Here is a 10,968-nt window from a genome sequence, read left to right on the forward strand (position 1 = left end):
TTCCAAGGTCTGATTCTGGCTTTTTTTGCTTAACATAGTGATCTCCAGTTCTACCCATTTTATTGCAAATAATTTCACTCTTTCTTACTGATAAATAAAACTCTAGTTTCAAATTTAAAAATCTATTTAAATAAGAAAGCTCCTAACAGTAAACTGGTACCCTTGGGTACTTTCTCAGATACCCTGCTGTTCTCTTGTGGTGAGTATATCTAGACTGTAATTTTGCATTGTTACTTTTCAGAACAAAATCTCCACTGTGTGTGTGTGTGTGTGTGCATATTTGTGTGTATCTTTGTGTGCATCTGCTTGCACATAAATACATACATAAACATGTTTTATTCATCTAGTTATCTACTGATGAGCACCTAGCCTATTGTGACTAGTGCAATTTGTGTCCCATCTGAAAGAATGATGTAGTGCACAGAACAGAGTGGGGTGCAGTGAAACCTCAGCAGGGAAAGTCCTTTAGGACGTGGCATCTGAAATGCCTGTTGCTGATGGCAATGGAAAAGGAGCAGGGATTCCATACAGTGTGGGAAATCCTGAAGACCATGTGTCGCCTGTCCTCCAGCTGCAGCGGATTACTCAGGATGACTGGAACACATGTTACTCTGTAAGGGAGAAAAGAGGCTGGGTGGACCTTAGCCAGCTCTCCACAGGCTTCTCCAGCTGTGTTGAGATCCAAGTTGCTCCTCAAAGAAAAAGCTGGGATGATTATTGAACACAGAGCAGCAGCAGCTCCAATGGAGAGTCTAGAAAGATGTAAGCCCTGTGGCTTAACGCAGGCGGAGGGACAAGGCATCCATGCTTGTCTATGGCATCTCACCTCAAGTAATGTACCTGTCATTTGCAGTAAGGATGTTAGTGGTATTATTGGCTGAGGTTATAGCTGGCCAAGTTAATTTACCAAAAAAAAAAAGTTATTTTTTCCATTGCTATGAATTTATCTTCCCACACAGAGAAAACTATCTTTGCTCAGAGTGAAGTTGAAAGTCAGACATTCTGCCATTGGGCAATCCTCCGAATGTCCCTATCTGTTTCAGATATTTATTTATTTATTTATTTTTGTCTCAGTGAAAGTGTCTTTTGTTTGTCTGGGGTGCTTGTCCTTGTCCAAACCTAAAATTAATAATTTGAACATTTCTTGAGGCGTTGAATCCTCAGAATCACACCCTGTTGGCTCCTTCAGCGATGGCTAATTTGTTCCTTATGGGGACAAATTTGCAGCTGTGCCTCTTGTCCTTTAGATTTCATGTTCTGAGAGCACAGCCTCTGAGTTCTGGGAGCGCAGCCTCTGAGTCACGGCCCCACTGCAGGCCATCACGTCACGGATTTCAGCAGAGCTCTTATTTTCAAGTGTTTGAGTGAAAGGCCAGGGCTAAATCTTCTTTGGCTAAATCATTCCTCCCCTCGCCCCCCGAGGAAAATAGTGAGCAAAAATACATCTGAATGTCTAAGAATGAACCAGAAACTGAGTTGTTTGATAGAAATCACTTCATGATAGAAATCCAAAAGGCTAAAGGAATAGCTAACAAAATCCGGTAAGATAAGGGCATGATCACTTCTTTTGTTCTTATGACTGAAGCATTAAAACAAAAAGTGGCAGAACTTCTGGTAAGTGTCAGCAGCCGGCAAGTGGCAGTGGCAGAGGTGGTTATAGTGCAAGCTCTGTGCAGTTTTCCTTATTGCATCGTTTATAGGGCTTTTCCTTTCCTCTGCCTTTTTCTGTCTGCCCCCTTTCTTTCCCCTTTTCTCATCTCTGTGTATATTCATTTTGTTGTTGCTTGCTATGGCATTTGTGAGACCCCAGGCGTGCTCTGTGCTTACTTTCATAGCACGTCATTCTGATCTCCTTTCTCTGCCCCAGCTACGCCCTTGTGGCTCCTTTGGTAGCTCAACTTGCCCAGTTACTAGCCACTTTCTTCTACATACCTTTTTCTCTTGGCACATTGAAATTCTATTATTCAACTAATAGTAGATTTTCTTTTTACTTCAAAAATCTACTTCTTGTTATATTGATCAATTTACCCACTTCCACAGTGGTTCAATTTATTCACTGAAAACTTCATTGAATGCATATTCCGAATAGGCTTTCTGCCAGACATTACACAAGCAGAGCAGCAAATAAGCTGTAGGCATCGCGGTAATTTAAGTGAGAACTGTCCCTCATAGACTCAGGCTCTTGAAACCTTGGTCGCCAGTTGGTGGCACTTTTTGTAGAGGTTTCAAGGGTACGTGGCCTTGCTGGAAGAAGCTTGTCACTGAGGACTGGCTTTGAGAATTTAAAGCCCTGCCCACTTCCAGTTCATTGCTTCATGTTTGAGGCAAAAGATGTGGGCTCTAAGCTTCATGCCCCAGCCGCAACACCTGTCACTTCCCCACCATGATAGATTCTTACCTCTCTGGAACTGTAAGCCGAATACATTGTTTCTTCTATACGTTGCCTTGGTTATGGCATTTTATCACAGCAATAGAAAAATGATCAATACGGGGTATTATAATCCACTGGAGACTAGCAAGCTAGAGTGCTTAGAAATAGAGTTTGAGCTGTCTATTAACTAGTTGATGACTACTGTTTCCAGTTGCCACCAGATGCTAGCTAGGGAATCTTCCTGTAGGAATTCCTTCAGTGTGGCCTCATGGTGTTGGATTGCCACCAGGATTGCAGTGATTTAACATAAGGTTAGATTTTAGAACTGACTCTGGAGAGAATGCACATGCCTGGGGTCATACATACATGTCACAGGGAGCACATTCGGGGAGAAGGGGGAGAGGGCAAGAACTAGTAAAGCATATGGGGGAATTCTGTGTGGACACTTGAGGTTCATGAACAGATGCCTGAACACCCCCTTAAAGGATGCAGTCTGATAGTAGAGCCTAGAACACTGGGCAGGAGAGATGTCTTAAAGTGCTTATGTTTGGCCACTAGCTTTAGATATTAAGGTATTTTTGCAACTGGAAACTGTTTCAAATGTAACTGAGCTCTGCCTTAGGTATGAGAATATCAAATTTGCATTTAAAATAGATGTAGGGTAAGGATGTTTGCTGTGAGAAAATGCCTTTTAGTAATGTCAGAACCACATTCATTAAAGTCTCACCAACATGACTGACTGTTTATATGTGAAATGAACAAGAATGACACCAATAAGCACACCAAAGTGAACAAAAAAAAAAAAAAAAAAAAAGGTTTTGAGGTCTCAAGCCTACACAAAGAATTATAGGCAACTGAGGAAAGCTTGGCGCTGAAGAAGTGGTCTTCTGCAGGGACAAACACACTAATAGGTTGTCCAGTGTCAAATGGTCATCCCTGAAACACACAAACAGGTAATATTATACAGACTGAGTAGGTTATATTTAATAATGTGTGTGTGTGTGTGTGTGTGTGTGTGTGTGTCCGCGTGCGCGCGCGTGCATGTATACAGTGACAATTAATGAACAAAGGACCATGAGTTTAAAGGAGAGTGGGCAGGGAAGGATATAGGAGAGGGTTTGGGGGAAGGAACATGAAGGGAGCAGTAGAAATATGTTGTTTTAAAAGAAAATCCCAATTGTTCTATTTTACCAGTAAAGACTCAGCAGGCAGATGCTGTTAGCTCAGAGAGGCCAAGAAAGCACCCAGCTGACCCTCCTGCTCAGCTCATATCCTAACGGAAAAGGCCCAAAAGGCTCACTAGCTCAGCTGACAGTCCAGGAGGAAAAGGCCAAAGGCTTGCTAGCTCAAAGCTCAAAAAGCCAAAGGCCAAGGAGCTGAAGAGCTCAAGAGATAAAGAGATAAAAGTTTCTTCTACTTCTACACTCTGTCTTAAATACCCCTCAACTCAAAGTCCCTCCTATTCTTTCATCCCTGACAGCTGTTTTCTTGCTCTGTCTCTTGACCTAGGGATAACTTAAATCCTGTGTACAGAAAGCTCTTGGATTAGAAGTATATGTTTGGGCTGGCTGAACCACACGTTAATCACCTGTTTACAATAAACAGAAAGTCCTTGGATTAAAGGTGTGTGTAAGGGCTCAACCATGCCAAGTAAGAAACAGGATTTTACAGTTCACAGTCTTGGGATTCAAAATGGCATCAAATATCCTGCAACATAATCATATTATAATCTCAAAAATAAAAATGTAAAAAAAAAGTCAACTAAAATGATTGCAAAGACAACTTAAAATTATTATAAGTTTTTGCCATACATGGCTCATAGAAGACATTATAATTCAGGAGCTAGATATTAAAGTTGGTGTTTTGTAGAAGTGTTATAGGTTTTCAGGGGCAATGCAACACTGAATCACATACAAGATACATTTCTCTGTGTTACAAAGTTTCCCTTATGCCTTTGTACTGTTTTGTGTATCACCATCCATCCAAAGATGCACTGGAAGATAAATTTTGAGCAGTTCAGGGAATGAGTCCACACAGTCTTCATTTCATCCTCTTGTCACCAGTATCGTTCACAAAGCAAAATACATATACTGTCACTTTGGCTATTTGTTAAAATAAACTTTACTAGAAAAAGAGGAGCATTACAAGTAATAGCTACTAATTGTTGAAATTTAAAAATGAATCAAACTGGCTTTTTGGTACAAAATACTAAAACTCTAATTGAAACAATATGTAATGGTTTTCTAGAAATTGGACATCAGTCAGTGAAGGAGAATGGTCACTAAAAACATGAAACAGACGGGTCCAAGTTTCTGATGATTTCCTTACTGCCTGGAGAAAGCTTTTATTGCCCCAGTTCATGGAGTGGAACCCAAATGGATTATACCAATTCATAAGAGTTAAAATGACAGAGCTGAGGTTGTAGGATGCCCAGGGAGCAAATATCATAACGCAAAGTACCACAGAGTAGAGACTCACAAGAAGATAACTTGAGAGAGTTGTGTTGCAATTTATCCTTTTATAATTAATGTTTGCATTGCAAAAACTACTCAGAACTAAGGGAATCAAGACTTAGTTAAAATTAACTCAGACATGATAAAATTGGGACATAAAGATAGAAAATTTCTAAGAGTGTTAGAGATAGAGGAAATCACAGACAGGGTAAGTAAAACATGGATATCAAAAGAAAAACACTGAAACTGGAAAGATGTCACATGCAATATTTGGAATAAAAATTATACTAGACAGAATTAATAGTAAATTTGAAATTACAAAAGCATGGTAAATATGGGCGTGTAGTGATAGACATAATCTCAAGTGTTTAAAACAGCAGACAAAAGCTTGGAAAATCATATAGCATCAGGAAGCTGTTGTTTGGTGATTACTATTTGAATCACGGGAGAAAAAAAATGTATTGCAAACACCAAGAAACCTTTCAAGGCATGTATTGCAGGATATTTGATACCATTGTGAACCTGGAGATTGTGAACTGTAAAAACCCGTTTCTTGTTTGGTGTGGCTCAGTCCTAACACACACCTTTAATCCAAGAGCTTTCTGTAAACAATATTAAATAAAGTTAACCCTAAGTCAAGAGGCAGAGCAAGCAACTAGATTGACAGGAAGTGAACATGGAAAAAAAGAAAGAAAAATAAAAAAAGCAGAGAGTGAGAGGAGGACAGATAGAAAGAGACACAGGAAGTAGAAAGGAGTTGAAGGATATTTAAGACACTGGAGAAGGAAGAAGGGTTTTCCCACTTTTGGAACATGAGCCAACCCCTGACACTACTAAGGATGCTCTGCTATGCTTGCAGATAGGACCTAGCATAGCTGTTCTCTGAGAGGCCCCACCCAGCAACAGATTGAAACAGGTGCTGAGACTTACAGCCAAACACTGGACAGAGCATAGAGAGCCTTGGGGAAGAGTGGGAGGAAGAACAGAAGGACCTAGAGGAAATAGGATCTCCACAGGAAGACCAGCAGAGCCAACTAACCTGGGCTCAGAGCAGCTTGTGGAGACTGAAACACCAACAAGGACCATGTACGGACTGGACCTAGGCCCCCACATATATGTACACGATGGGCAGCTTGGCCTTCGTGTGGGTCCCCTAGTAAGGGGAGCAGGAGCTGTCTTTGACAAGGGCTTTTTTTTCATGCTTTTAATCACACACCCCCTCAGTGGGGCTGCCTTGCAAACTGACCTGCTGGGATGGGTATGTGGGAGGGGGGTGCTCCCCTTTTCTGAGGTGTAGGGAAGGAGGTTTATGGAGAAAAAGGAGGGAGAGTGGGAGGGACCAGGAGGAGAGGAGGGAGGCAGCTACTATTGGGATATAAAGTAAATAAATAAATAGATAAATAAACAAACTAATAGAAAAATTACCATGCTACATCTAAGCTGCCACATGAGGAAAGAGTCAGGGGCCAAGTTCATCCAAAGAGTAAGAAAGCGCAGTGTGTCCAGCAAAGTAAGCAAAACTCCAGAGGAGAAAGAAGATTTTTTTAATGAAAAACAGAAAGTTACATGTTTCCAAATAATTCAGAAAAGTGTCAGGGTTAACCCAGCTGCATGGCTATGGCTCCATAAACAACTATGTATAAACAGAGGTTAATTTTTAAAATTAAAATATAATTACATCATCTTCTCCTTTCTCTCTTTCCTCCCTCCAACCCTCTGATGCGTTAGAACATTGTCCAGCAATGGAGTCATGCAAGAGATGTGAGGAGAATTCTGAGTGCTGAGAACACTTGAAGAAAACAAGACGAGAGTCTTGTGACCTCAGTTTCTTCCAAAGAGAGAATTGTTCTTGGAAAGTGTTTTGTTGCTCATCCTTGGTGTAACAGATAGGAGTAAGTTTAGTTCAAATTACTCATTTTTGCTTGCTGTTGTTATTCAATTAAATGTTTAAACTATCTTTTATATGCCTCTGTGGAAAACTACATTTTGACAACCCTTAGGACTATATATAGCTTGGACTCCTGATAATTTGACTCATGTGATTTTTTTACTTAACTTTCAGAGGATACACTGTCTGATGGTCTCAGTCATGTTGGCTATTGCATGAGGCACTAGTTCAACCCATTTATTGGCTCCATTCTCCCAAATCCCCTAATTGTAGAGTGGTGACACTTATTGACTCTCCTTCCCTATTCTTCCTCAAATCCATAGACACTGGCCCCTTTTTCTTTAAATATATGCTTAAATGTATTAATTCATTAACCTTAAATATATTAGCACTACCTTTCCTTAATTGTATTTGTGGGTATACATATATTATTTAATGTTAAATTATTTAATATTAAATACTACCTGTTCAGTTCATATAATGTTACTTGTAAGTATTTGATTTCAGGGCTGACTACTTGGTACTGGATAAACCAATTGAGAGCAGTTGTTACTGCCTGTAGATTATATTTTTCTGCTCTCAGAACTCCTAGATTGCCTAGAGTCTCTTATCTAAGGCTGGAGCTTCGTGATATTTTCCCCCTTCCATTTTAACATATTTGTTAATTCTTACTTAGGTATTGTCATAAATAGGACATTTTAAGAGCAGTCACTGAGTGCATAATATGAGCAGAGGGAGAGAGATAAGAATGAGGAAGATTTTCCCTCCTAAACAAAGAAAACTAGAAGACAGTGAAAAGGACCTTCAAAGCACTGAAGGGCAAGAACAGCAGCCTGTCATCTCCAATTCTGGAATAATCGTTCAAATTATAGGTGAAACAAAGAGTTTTAAGACAGATGAAAGCTAAAAAAAAATTAATCAAAAAGTGACCTGAGGCAAAGGAGATATTGAAGGAAATTCTTCAAGAATTAAGGGACAGGATATCACCTAGTGTTGTCATTGTGCCGGTCTTCTTTAGGTGACGAGATTGCTAAGATTTCATAGGTGCACCTCTCCTTTCATATATAAAAGACTGTTTCGGAGCAGACTCCTGGCTCTTACAATCTTTCTGGCCGCTAGAATTTATGCTGGAAGGAAATCTGGATAAAATGAAAGAAAAGAAACTTCACAGATAAATGCAAAAACAAAACAAAACAAAACAAAACAGTTTTAATGATAGTTTGACAATTTAAATAATTTCTGCTTAAATTACAATAATCTGTGGGATTTATACAACATACAGAACAAGAGTGGTGTGATACTGTGAGTTCTAAACATTATGTAGAGTTGTAAAACATCACACAAATGTAGGGGATGCCAGAGGTATACAGTTTAGACCATAAAACAAGCATAAAATCCTGTCCCTGCCAGATCCCCACCCCAGAATCATTGTAGGTGTGACTGTTGTGTCACATAGGCATCAGTAGGTGGCAGAGGGGAGAGAGGTTGTCTACTCTCAGTGTAGAATCTATGAAAATCTGAATGATTAGTAGCTTAACATTTCCTAAAAAAAACAAGTTTGAGACAACCACCAGTGCAGCTCCAGAGGGCTGAGACAATCTTGAGTCTTGTAAGAGTAAGTTAGAGACTAGAAGAGCCCCACCTAGGACTGAGGGCCTCCAGAAGGGAATGAGTCTGAGACAGATGACCTCAGCATGGAGCCACCCAAGTGGTCTGGGCAAAGATTGAGCTTTGGATGACTACCAGACTGGCGCCATGGTGCCCAGACAGGATGCTCGGTAGCCTGAGACAAACACTATATGGATGCCATGCAGGCTTGGGGTTGGGGGGTGGGCAGACCAATGCCGGAGATGACCTCTGCCTTGTGCCATGATTCATGAGTGGGGCATAGCATTCCTGAGACCATTCCTGAGATGACTTCAGGCACTCAGAGACCCTGAGCACCACTAAGAAGAGCAAGTAAGTGGTGGAGAAATGAACATGAAAGAAAAACAGAAGAATGTGGGTACAGTGAAGAGAGGCTGAACTGGAGACTTGATGGTGGTGTGGAACAATCCCATGTGATGCCACTCTGGAACATGGGGTGGGGCGGCGGAACCCTGGCCTGTGCTGCTACCAGGGGCCAAATCTGGGTCTGTGACCCTGCAGTAGCAGGGGTCTGTTACCACCAAAGGACATGCAGGTACCCCTGGTCTGGACTCCACCCAAGGATATATTGATTCTGAGGTCTATATAGAACTGTGCCCACTCCTCACCCAGGCAACCCAGGAGAGCTGTCCCTGGGGCATGACAGAAGGAGAGTTGACCCCACCCCTAGGCAGCCGCAGTACTCAGGAGACTGGGCCCCCCACATTTTGCAGGAGTTGCTTGTGTGCTGGTCTCCAAGGATATGATCCTGGAAGGTCTGGTCCTACCACTTGTCTCCCTGAGATGATGTAGACAAAGCAGAGATATTCTCTTCCTCTTTCACCTCTCACCACCTATAGCAGGCAGGCGAGAAACCTAGCATCCCCCTTGGGTTCTCCTTGTAACTTAGCTTCTGTAGGTCTGTGGATTGTAGTATGGTTATCCTGTACTATATGGCTAATACTCACTAATAAGTGAGTACATATGAAGTGTGACTTTCTTCATCTGGGTTACGTCATTCAGGATGGATGACCTTTTCTAGTTCCATTCATTTGCCTGCATAGAATGTCAGAGAGGACGAAATATTTCCAGGATCATTATTTTTTCCATTGATCATTTTATGTATGTATGTAATATGTATATATGTACATGCCTGCTAACCCTCAATTATTCCAGGATCTCCTCTACACCCTCTCCCCCCAGCCTCTCTTTTTCAACTCACTGAGCCTACCAAGTGCTGCACATATGGCATGAGTGTAGGGACATGCACTGGAGTATGGGCAATATAGCATAGTCACACTGCTAATAAAAACTGATTCTTCTTCCGCCATTTTGGGGTCCTTAGGAACTCCTCTGAGCATCAACTCTAAGGGAGGGATCCCTTATCTACAATCCCATCTCATTTTATAAGGCCAAAATCTCACAGTCAGTATCATGACAAGAAAAGACAAACAAATACCCCTTTAACACAGGTACGGAGTATGGAGCAAGAGCTCAGAGGTGAAGAACAGTGGCCATTCTTCCAAAGGACCCGGGTTCGATTCCCAGAACCCAAATGACAGCTCACCATGGTTAACTTCTGGCTTCTACCAGTTCTAGGTACTTATGTGGCACACAATCACACATGCAGGCAAAATAATCATACACATAAAAATTTAAATTAAAAATAAATTAAGATTGTGCAATACTCTAAAGAAAATTTAGTTCAACTAATCAAACTATAAAATATGTAAAAATTATATTATATTATCAGCAACTGCAGATTATCCCAGTTCAGAAAGCTAGCTGAAAATGTTTAACATGTACCTCAATAGACCAATTTTAAAAAATGCTTGATCATCCTAATAGAGGTAGAAGGAAACTAACTGTATTGACAAAATCCAAATTCAAATTCAAAATGTAAAAGATCATATCAAATTAATAATGAGGCAATTATTTCAATATTTTTAAGTACATAAAATTTGTACACCAAAAGGAGTAAAAGATAACCAGATACAGAATTGAGAATGATTGAATATGATCAGAAATGAGAAAGTAAAAAAATTCTCACTAATTCTACTTAACTGAGAGCTCTAACTAATATAATAAGGCAATATAATTATGAGAGGAGCCCAGCTTAAAAATGAAAAAATGAAGTTCTCTTAATTTCAAACAGATTGTAAACATGATTATACGTTTGCAAAATTCTATGCCATCTATAAAAAAGTGACAAAAATGAAGAATGTCACTTTATCAAGTTAACAGGATAAAAAATAAACAAAATTAAATCAATTTTGCCCTTATGCATTATCTATTAATTAGGCAATTAAAATTTTAAATAAAGCAATATCATTTTAAATTGTACATTAAAAATAGTAGAGCAATTTTGATGGTAATTGCATTGAATCTATAGATTGCTTTTGGTAAGATGGTTATTTTTACTATGTTTATTCTCCCAATCCACAAGCCTGGGAGATCTGATAGATATTGATTTACATTCAGAATTTTAGATGCATCAAGATAGGAAAGATGTTTTTTTCAAGGCTGCAAAATAGAAATAGCCAAAACACTAAGAATGTAAATTTTATACAATTCCTGGTTGTGTCAACGTTCTTCTTACTATATGTAGTTTATTATACATATGTGTAATA

The 10,968-nt window shown here is 39.9% G+C and overlaps 1 non-coding gene across 1 annotated transcript; it reads left to right on the plus strand.

Annotated features, from left to right (window-relative positions):
- Window positions 1-8,125: 8,125 nt before the first annotated feature.
- LOC127193490 (small nucleolar RNA SNORA17) lies at window positions 8,126-8,253 on the plus strand. Its single transcript, XR_007831136.1, has one exon. It is a non-coding gene; the product is annotated as a small nucleolar RNA SNORA17 (small nucleolar RNA).
- The last annotated feature ends 2,715 nt before the right edge of the window (window positions 8,254-10,968 follow it).

This window comes from Acomys russatus, chromosome 8 (assembly GCF_903995435.1).
Source record: "Acomys russatus chromosome 8, mAcoRus1.1, whole genome shotgun sequence".
NCBI lineage: Eukaryota > Metazoa > Chordata > Mammalia > Rodentia > Muridae > Acomys > Acomys russatus.